Below are 11,579 nucleotides of genomic sequence, written 5' to 3'. Positions count from 1 at the left end.
TATTCGTTGGTAAAAGAGTAGCCCAAGAGTTGACGATGGGTGATGATGACTAGCTGCCTTCCCTCTGGTCTTACACTGCTAAATTAGGGGTAGCTAGCGCAGATAACCCTTGTGTAGCTTTGCGCGAAATTCAAAAACAAACATTTAACCAGGAATGGAATGTATGAACACAATAAGTAATTGTGATTTTAAAAGCGAAAAAAATAACCAACAAAAAACAGCAACATATTCAGAATTTAATGATCATCATGAAAAAGTAAGTGGAAGCTAACATAAAATATCCTTTCATAACGTTTGAAGAGTGAGAGGATATATGATGTTGACAGTAATCCAATAACTTTAAATATTGTTATTTTAAATCACTTATTCTGCGATACTACATTCATGTAACATAAGTAGGGAAAATGAAAGCAATGTGCTCTGGTTAGAAATTCTTAACTCCCATTCGATGTGATACTCTCAGATTAAATTATAAAGGTAACAGTTATTATTTGGTTTCAATGAGATGACTTATGTTTATTGCTTACACTTTGTTAATTCAGGACCCGGCATGGCCAAGTAGGTTAAGGCGTTTGACTCGTAATGCGAGGGGCGCGGGTTCGCTCTTTCAGCCATGGGGGCGTTATAATCTAACGGTCAATCCCATTATTCGTTGGTAAAAGAATAGGTGATGGTGATGACTAGCTGCCTTCCCTCTAGTCTTACACTGCTAAATTAGGGACGGCTAGCGCAGAAAGCCCTCCAATAGCTTTGCGCGAATTTTAAAACAATTGTTAATTCAGAGCTACTAGACAATTAAAATACTTAACTGCGAAATACTAAAACTACCAGTAGAAGTCCCGATATTGAATACTTACAAGCAGAAACGAGGAGTGAAATAACTGAGACTTCATTACAGAAGTGATTAGATGAGAGTTTTTGTATGGAATGTTCTGTTGACCTCTTATGTACTTCATCATAAGAAAATTACCATTACCGTTTGTATTAGATAATGCAGTTACAATTGCAAATTCACATAATTTAACCGTTATGCATATCTATCAGGTCAAAGATCATTAATTTTAGTAAAAACAAAACAAAAACATACAGCAAAAGGTGGATACAAAAGCTTAAATACTATTTAAGTATTTATACGGTTAAACAGATGTCACTGTCATAGGCTGAAGTTTTATTCCATTAGAATGACATATTTTAAGTAAATTCTTACTTGCCTTTTGTGTCACGCGAATCCTTTAACTCTAATTGTAGGTTGGATTATTTAACACTACCTGTAAGTTGGAGTTTTTAACTTTGCCTGTAGGTTGAATCCTCTAACTCTACTTGTAGTTTGGATTCTTTAACTCTGCTGACGAATCCTTTAATTCCTCTTGTAGGTTGAATCATTTAACTCTATTCCACTAGACTGCTATCTAACGCTCATGTAACATGTATTACTTTTTATGAGAGGACAGAGTTAGTGCAATATCACAGAACTTAAAAATCAAAGAACGGATAGGAAATTTAAACACGTGTAATACTCTTGCAAGTTCAGGTTGTTATTAAGACATGCGTATAAATCACGTCTATTACGCTCTATCAATTTTGTAGTATACTTGCGTTTATAATTACTGATAGAATTAGCATTTTTTAGAAAAACAATAAAATAGCGTATTGTTGCATAGAACTTATATGTATATAGTCTTATTTTTTAAAATCGAACTTAATAAGTCTAGATGAGAAACCTTCTGAATTTTCTTTCTTTGCAACTGAAATGATTACTGATGGTTCCTGATAAGTGGCAGGAAATATTAATAAATAATCTCTTTAACTTCAACAGAGATAACAAAGATTCTTATGGTATGATTTATTTGTTTTGAAGCTAAGCACAAAGCTACACAATGGATTATCTGTGTTGTGTCCACCACGGGTATCAAAACCCACAGACATACCGCTGTGCCACTTGGGGGGGCTTATAGTATGATCATATCAAAATGTTTCGAACCTGGTTTCCAGTAATTGTAGTATTACTGTTAATGTTTACGTTATTTCCATATTTTGTAATGTATAAGAAAGTTTGAGAACACACAAATACAATCTATCATGCAATTAGGTAACAATTAGCGAGAAGTGTAATAAAATTTATGTTTTGTCATTCTGAAAATTTATTCACAATAAAACTGTGTGTATTAAGTTACGTCTCTCTCCAAAGTGTAACATTACAGCAAAACTAGACCTTTGTGTGGGCTGGGTAACCTTTTCGACAGATATGAACACATACTACTTTTTTATATGTACACATAATATATTATTAACCCGAACAGTACATTTACATTTAATTTACATACAATCGCTACCATAATCTGTTTCTGCATCCTCTTATTTTTGCCTTAACTCGCGTCATGGTTCGAGAAGTTTTCACTATCCCCTTGATACCCCCTCCTCCCTTGACGTAAGCCTTAGTCGACCTGCCCGCACGTTTATCGATCTGAAATGTTTTGAAGATGTGAGCGAGCTGGGCAGGCGCATCCCAACACTAGGCAGGCTCCCTCTTCTCGACGACGGCCACCAAGGAGTTCTGACGACTCTGCAAGTCCTGAAATCATGTGATGCTATGAAATTTATTCAAGTATTAATGGCCGATCAAAATACTTATAATAATCTGTGACGAAATTCTAGAATTAAAGAACAGGATTACACCTCACCTTCAGAAGACCAGCGTTCGTATAGGGTAAGTTCAAATAACACGTATTCAGTTAAACAATCACGCTTAAAAGACTCCAACCACTTCCACTAGCTCTCATCAGGGTGAAAGAGAAAAGCCCCTCGTTGTGAAGTGGCAATAGGAAGAAGCGTGTGTATATGTGTTTGTAACTATCTTAACTGATTTATACACCTAAAGTGAAATACTTAATTTGTTAAGAATCGTGGTATTAATGTGTGTTTTTTTAACAGTTAAAATATGTTATCTTTTTTTATATAATAATTAAACTATTCTTTGTTTTTTGAATCATCCTGGAATACTAAATACTTTAATCAAGGAAAGGATACTGTCATACCGGAAAAAAATAAACAAACTTGACTATGTAGCTTCCGGCAACGTCTAATTTAGTTGTTTAGAAAAACCTAATTGGTATATGTTCAAAGTAAAGTTTTTTATTATACAATTATAATACTTGATTAATTATTTTTGATACACTTATTCGGAGCAGGTGGACGTTTAATCTCATCTCAATAAAGCGACTGAACTTCAAGATAGAGTTCGTGTGATTGTCATTCGATATCAAATATTTCAAATATTAAAATAAAAATCATATTTGGATCACTGGTCGAAAAAGCCACTCAGGTTTTAGTAATTCCAATGGAAAGGTGATATACATATGAATGTATTCTAAATTATTTCAATAGACTTTGAAGGTCGCAATATTTCACAGGTAAACATGCGTCGGTAATCACTGCAAAGAAGTTGTCGTACAGGTATGATCTAAATATGGCTTTGTATGTTTAATAACAAAGTAAACATCTTTTACTCTTGACATTGGCTACGCACATACAAGTACGTTTAGAGTGCACTTTACACAGAAATTTGTTTTTCCTGCTGATATGCCATATTTGTTATTGGTTAGACTATGTATAGACACTTTATTAATAAGAATAGCTTGAGCACTATATATTTGTGAACTATGTTACATATTTATATTTTATTTGTGTGTGAAGAGACTGGAGCAAATTCTACACATTAAGAAGGGTTAATTTAGTTGATGGGGGTATTTTATTATTACTACACCTAAAATATATTTATTAAAAAAAGCAATGTCAATGGGTATAAATCAGTTACTATAAGAATTCTATTCAAACAAAATACTGTTCGTTTCAAAACTACAATGACTTTTCTACTCTGTTCTCATGAATCTAGGGATAATTCTTATTGTAATATATTATATTTTGACCAAAACAGTCACGTTCAGATTAATGAGTGTTTTAAAAAAAAATCAAAACTTGTGGATTTTTCTCTGTCGTCAGCAGTTTGATCATTGTGATATAATGCGACAATACACAAACAAGATATTTAGACACTAGCACACTACAGCTGATGAAATACATTCTAATTTTTGGTTTTAGTTTTAAGGGGATTGTTTAACTGAAGTCTACCCTACAAACGTCAAGTTTGTTTGAAGCACAAATTTGCATAACAGGCTATGTGCGTAGTACCCACTACACGTATCGAACACAGAATTTAAAGTTATAAGCTCCTACGTTTATGGATAAATATCAACATAAACATGAGCAGCCCCTTAGTGGCACAGTGGTATGTCTGCGGACTCACACCCATAAGAACTGGGTTTCGATACCCATACTGGGCAGATCCCAGAAGGCTCATTGTGCAGATTTGTGCTTAATTCAAAAATATCAACATGAGTAAAAATATAAATAGTATATCAAAATTTTATTAGAAATGTTTAGATAAATTGAATAATAATATATTAAGCTTGTTTGGTTTTGAAATTTCGCACAAAGATACTCGAGGGCTATCTGTCTTAGCCGTCCCTAATTTAGCAGTGTAAGACTAGAGGCAAGGCAGCTAGTCATCACCACCCACCGCCAACTCTTGGGCTACTCTTTTATCAACGAATAGTGGGATTGACCGTCACATTATAACGCACCCACGGCTGAGAGGGCGAGCATGTTTAGAGCGACGCGGGCACGAACCCGCGACCCTCGGATTACGAGTCGCACGCCTTACGCGCTTGGCCATGCCAGGCCGATATATTAAGATTATCATAAACTGTATTAGTAACTGATTATAAACTTACGAATTATTTAATGATTTGAAACATTTCATATTTATAGTTGTATTATAAGATACATTTTATGCAAATATATACTTGCTTTTCAACGCTTTTCGGAGACTTAAACATGTACACTTTATGTTGCTATTGTTCACGAAGTTCTATTAACTAGTGTCATTGCCTCGTTTCTATTGTTGCACGAGACAATATAAATAGTGGATCTAGTGATTTTTTATTTATTGACACACATTTAGAATAAATATGAACAAAAATCTTTTTTTTTTTTCCCACGCTAAGTGTAAAATGAGTTTAACTCTATTCATGCCTCCCAGTGGCACAACGATACGTTAACGGACTCACAACTCTAGAAACTGTTTCTCTACCCTTGGTGGCAAATGTACAGTTAGCACATTATGCAGTTTTGTACTTAACTTCAAAGAAACTCTTTCCCTAATGGAACTTCTTCTTATAAAGGAATAAAATAATAGAACGATTAATGTGTGAAATCATTAAAAATTACATATGTTGTAAAACAAACTTAAAAGTCCTTTACGTGAAACGTAAACCGATGTTTCTTCAAGAAAACGATTTAACAACACCTCGTTAGCTATATAACATCTTGAATAAACTTCGGCAATTGTGAAATGTTGAATGACAAAATGATTGCTATTTGTTTTCGTAATGTGGTCTGGGTATTATAGGTAATCATGTGTCGAAAATTGTTATAGTGCTACTGGCATAAGAATTGTGTCAAGTGAAAAAAACTGTTTGTGTCAGATGGTTGAAAAGAGAATTATCTGTAACGAAAGATTGGATAACAGAATTTATCTTTTATGTTTTCAAACCAATGAATGCTTATTATGAAAGGTTGTAGAAAGAGGGACTAATGTGTTGTCGAAATGTATTATCGGGGATTGAATATAATGAAGAAACTCTACGTTGTTCAAAAGGAATTCATTCATTATGAGATGAGAGGTGGAAAAAATTGTAGTTGGTGTGATATCAAGTGTCAGATATAGCGTTTAGAGGAACATTAATCTTGTGTTAGGAGAGTATGATAACTGGGAAATAATCGCTGTGTTGTCGAAATGAGAATTTGGTATTTATTAAAAATGTGACAGAAAGGAAATCATATAGTAATGAGTAGATTCAGGCATTGTCAAGAATTGTGTTTCATAAAAGTTACTGTGTGTTGTGGGGATGTGTTCAAATATCTACTTGTCCTAGAAATCAGGACATAGAAGAAAGTTAGTGTTTTGTTGTCAGATTTAGATTTTGCTGTTATGTAGATAATCGGGTGGTAAAATGGTGACAGATATTTGGACAGGTCGAATAAAGTTATATTTAACCCCTTGTTCTCGAAATAAAATTCAGGTATTGTAGAAGAAAGTTGAGTAGCAAAGTTGTTAACGATATACTAGAAAGGACGGATGCCAGAATATTTTTTGGCACTTTTGTTAAAAGAAGCTCAAATATTTTATTTGAATTTCGCGTAAAGTTACACGAGGGCTATCTGCGCTATTCGTCCCTGATTTAGCAGCGTAAGATTAAGGAGAAGGCAGCTAGTCATTACCACCCACCGCCAACTCTTCGGCTACTCTTTAACCAACGAATAGTGGGATTGACAGTCACGTTATAACGCCTTCACGGCTGATAGGGCGAGCAAGTTTGATGCGACGAGAGTTAGAACTCAAGACCCTCGAATTACGAGTTGAATGCTTTAACCACCTGGCCATGCCAGGCCACGAGTTGAATTAAATGTTTATTTATGTGTAGTGGAAATAAGTAGAAAACAATTACTTCAGAATAGTTAAACTTGTGTTTATTTAGTGCAGAAGTGTAAACAATTAATGTTTGTGATTCTAATTTTCAAACGAGATTCGACAATTTTAACAGAACTTCAAGACAACAAATGTTTTACATACTTTTACTTTTGTAACTTATTTTTGAGTATTGGGCAGCCAATAAACGTTTAATATTATACAGTTTTCAGCTGAAGAATTGAGTATTAAATATAGTTAAGAAAGTTGATAAACGTTTCAAATAAATTATATTTAATCATTAAAGATACGCAAAACATTATATTTTTACACGCTTCAAAACATTCGTGATATGACAGAAAAAAACAACCGTATATGAAACTTAACTCTGACTTAAACCACAAATTTTCCGTTTTTGTCCTTTTTTTATGAAAAATAATCAAACCGTTGAAAATTTCTTAAATAAACCTATTATGATTTTTAAAACAGAATATTTATATTAGAATCTCATGAGAGTTGTTTTATATAATGATCTTACCAAGATGTTAGAAAGAACAGCAGTTGAAAATTACCAAAGTAATTTTAATTACGCCTAATATCTAAAAAATATTTTATCATTACTAGATATTGGGCCAGCATGGCCATGTTGTTAAGGCAGTTGACTCGTGATTCGAGGGTCACGGGTTCGAATCCTTCTCACACCAAAGATACTCGCCCCTTTTAGGCGTAGGGGCATTATAATGTGACGATCAATCCCACTATTCGTTGGTAAAAGAATAGCCCAAGAGTTGGCGGCGGGTGGTGATGACTAGCTGCCTCCTTCTAGTCCAACACTGCTAAATTAGGGACGGCTTTGCGCGAAATTCAAAGAACAAACAATTGTGATCATCAGCCTTTAGAGAAAATATATTTCGCATTAATCTTGTGAGATTTATTAAACTAATTTCCAATTGTTGTGATGAATCTTACAGAAAGTACAGTTATATTTCAATTTGTAAGAAGAAGAGCGCTTAGTATTTCAATTGATATTAGTTCACAACGATTAAAATATAATGGGATCACAAAATGATTTTTCGTTGTCAGAAATTTTAAAGAGATGATTTGTACCTTCTTTTTAAGGTAAATTTATTTTTTATTATAGTTTTCAGCCTTTACGAGAAATGTAATATATATTTTATATTGACAGTTTGCTTTCACCTGTACCTGCACCCAGCATCATTAATCTAGACCTGGATGTTACAAACACTTGTTTGAACAAGACCCATGTATCTATAATCCTCTCGTGTTGATTTGTGAGACTGGATGACGATAATAAACGTTACACGTGGTGTTTGTGTGTGAAATTGGCTCACTTAGTAATTAGGAAAGTTCTACTAGTACTAACACATTGTGAGGGCAAAGGGGTTGGAAGGCGTTCGCTATTAATATACAGGGTGATGCAAAAGTAACTTGTTCCAAACCCTGAGAAATAATGTAAGTTAAGATTATTAAGAAATAGGTTGTTAAGTACTGCCAGGAAAATTAAATTAATTGTAAATATTTAATATTGCATTCTACCATTTGGGGTGAGTTACTTTTGCTTCACCCTGTATTAATGATGTATCTTATCCAAGCTACTTATACTGACGTTTAATGACGAAAATATTTATTATCATGCATTCTAATGCCAGTCTGCTTTCTAGATTGAATGTTTTCCCAGGATTTCGAACGATCATTCATATTACATATAATTTGCTGAAATGTATACCAATAACGACCAGTTTAGTATACACTCACGCCATTAAAGTTATGGAAAATCTATGTTATCTACCACTTGGGACGCGATTTAAAACTGAAATGACACATGAGAATGATAAAATACCATAAGCACGACGTACAATTTCTTTGAGAATATAAAAGTTTGTAAGAAAATATTATTATAAACTTTAACTCTTGAAACAAAATGAGCCATTTCATGGAAAAACCTGTTGTATTATAAATAAATATTTGAGCAATAAAACCTTTGCAAACACATAATTTGTTTATTATTTTAGGATATAACAGCAATAGTTGGTTCATTCTTTAGTTTGTATAACTCCAGTTGTCTCATAAAATACTTATCCTACGAGTACGTAACCAGGTTTGTTTAATTAAATAACTCAATAGACAAGGATCCATTTTTACTGCTGTATATAGAATTCGCTTGCAAAGCTACACAATGTCCACCTGTGCATAAGTGATCGTACTTTCAAACTGATACCCAAGAGAAAAGTCAGCTAGTCAACAATCACCACCACCAACCCTTGGGCTACTTTTGTCTTATCTAATAGGGGAATTTTACTTTCATTCTTACACACCCCTGACTTCATAGTACAAAGAACGTTTTAGCAGCAAAGAGATATCAGCCTTATATATTTAGATTCACAGTCTAGTAATGCTAACTACTAAACTATACCGTTTTTACTGACGAAAAGAAGAGCTGTACATGAAAACTTCATAAAACAATTATAGTCAAATGTTTAAAAGAATTTATTGTTCCATAGCTGTAAAAGTGTACGATTTACACAGAAGTCCGAATATGGCTTTAAAAATTGCATAATGTTTGTGTTTTTATCGGTTTCAACGTTCAAGTGGCTTAACTGTTGTTCATAGTTTTACAAAAATGTTTAAACTGTCAATTTAATAAATCAGGTGACTAAAATTAAAGTAGTGAACAATAATTTTGTTTTGCAGTGTTACACGTACCGTCTAAAATATACAACATTATCAACTCACCTCACGTTTTTTAAATATTCGCATAAAATCAATCTCTAACATTTATAAAACTGCAGTAACGTAGCGCTTATTGGATTGTAAGTGGATTTAAACTTTATAAATATAATACTTGCCTTTTCCGTTATCATCAGTTCGACAGTGTTTAGGGTTCGTAAGGTAGATAATATATTTACAGGTCCATATGAAACAAAGTGTTTGAAACAAGGATTGGTTTTAAGGAATATTTAATTTTTAATTAATTTTTATTTATTTTACTTTTACAGATCTAACAAGTGACTACTCTTTAATTGGTTATTTGATGTAAAAATACTTGTTTTTTTTTTCATTCAAAGTTTTCATTAGCTATAATAAAGTAAACCTTTAGAATGATACTGCGTTACTTTGGGTTTTAGTAAAACAAAATATTTGCAAAATTGAAAGGTGATCTTTTTAACGCAGTCAAATAAACATACTTAAGATTTGACGGTGACAGTCTGTCAGTATAGATATTTAAAACGAGCTGCCCGTGTATCTAGAAGCTATCTGGTTTTTTAATAATACTATTTTCTTTAGTGAGATTTAAGTGGCGACATTATATATATTTCATCGGAAGATCGAAGTGAATGACTTGGATAACATTCATTCTATTAAATGTATAAACAACCAGGTCATTCATTTGATCTTTCATAATGAATATCTCCCAGTGGCATAGCGGTATGCTATGGTTTCGATACCTGTGGTGAGCAGAGCACGGATAGTCCTTTGTGAAGCTTTGTACTTAACAACCACTTCATGAGTGATAGAAATAAATGTGTACATTACATTAACGTCATTTGTTGTAGAACAAATGACAAATGAGCCATTAAGTATTTTACTACTACGTTACAAATTTCGCAGTTTTACCAATTGAAGTTTTAATATCGGCTTAGAACTAGGTAAAAACTCTTAAGAATGAAGTTCATGGTACCTAATTAAGTTTTCTTACACTGGTTAAAAATTAAGTCTTCCCAAGTGAAACCAATACTCATAGTGTATTAAGATATTAATGTGTTCCTGAATAAAATAAAAATTATTTATTTACTTGTGACCGGATATGGCTTAGTTTTAAGTAAGTTGGGCTGTGAATTGAAACATTTAAGATTCGATACGCCATTGAACACACTTTATACTTTTAGCTGTAGATGTGTCATAAAGATGATAGTCAATCCCGTTATTGTGTAGGCATCGAGTACTTATTGGTAACCATACAATCTGGCCAGCTGTCCAAAATTAGGGATGGCTATGCCTGAAAGCTGTGTTCTCTGATTTAACCGTTTGGCCCATTTATCATGTAAAGTGCTATTCAGGTTGAAAAGTGGTTTAATATTTTTGTATATATATAGAGTCAGTATATTGATTTGGTGTCCTTTCAGTATCACTGAGCATCCTCAACGGATTCAGAATTTGCGAGTATTTATAGGAGAATATTCATTAATTACAACTTCGTAAAGCATTCTACAAATGCAATAGATGTGAAAATATTCAGTATCTCTTTCTCGAAGCACGAATGTGTGAATGAGAGGTTGGACTTACGTGTTGTTGTCAGGCCTCGAGTTACGGGCATGTAACGACAAACATGTAACTCTTTTGCAGACAATATTTATAATTGTCAACAAATTGAGAGATTTTGTGCTGTATAGATACAGATGTAAATCGATATATAATGTGATGTCATCGTAGATACTTGTAGTCTCCCGGTCTGTATTATGCTGTGACGTTAAGCCCTGGAATTGGACAAAATCATCATCGACATTGATTAACATATTGTTATTTCTTTACTTTCAATATTAAATTCTTAGAATTCTTATCGTACTTACTGTAGATATGTGACGGCAAGCGCCGGGCATGCCCAATGGTTATTGTGCTGGGCTATAATAGATCCTATGGTGACGAAGGAATAGATAATTTGTTTCCCGTCGATGACAGTGAAATACACAACATAATATTAAGTTTGAGTAACATACCATGATGGTTGACCCGAACTAACAAAATGACTGTAGTACTAAAGCAACACTTTGGGCATACCGCAGCAGAACCAGTACAAGATGTAGGTCATGGGCATACCGCAGCAGAACCAGTACAAGATGTACGTCATGGGCATACCGCAGCAGAAACAGTACAAGATGTACGTCATGAATTGCTGTTGCTGTTAGTAGATTGGTTAGAAAGCTTCTAGAGACAAAAAATCCAGTCGATCGTCTACAAAAATCATTGTGAAGTTGCTGAGGAACATCATTTAATCATGGCTTCAAATAGTGCTCGGGAAGCGGAACAGTGGCTA

General features: G+C 33.6%; 1 protein-coding gene across 1 annotated transcript in view; it reads left to right on the top strand.

The window, feature by feature from the left end:
* The first annotated feature begins 2,495 nt into the window (after window positions 1-2,495).
* Window positions 2,496-11,579, top strand: part of LOC143246289 (putative G-protein coupled receptor CG31760) — a 121,686-nt gene continuing 112,602 nt past the window's right edge. Inside the window, exon 1 of the mRNA XM_076492758.1 lies at window positions 2,496-2,707. The gene's annotated coding sequence lies outside the window, so the exon portion shown is untranslated. The remainder of the gene's footprint in view (window positions 2,708-11,579) is intronic.

This window comes from Tachypleus tridentatus, chromosome 3 (genome assembly GCF_004210375.1).
Source record: "Tachypleus tridentatus isolate NWPU-2018 chromosome 3, ASM421037v1, whole genome shotgun sequence".
NCBI classification, from domain to species: domain Eukaryota; kingdom Metazoa; phylum Arthropoda; class Merostomata; order Xiphosura; family Limulidae; genus Tachypleus; species Tachypleus tridentatus.
Note: the sequence above shows the minus strand (reverse complement) of the source record. Positions and strands in the feature narration are given on the sequence as shown.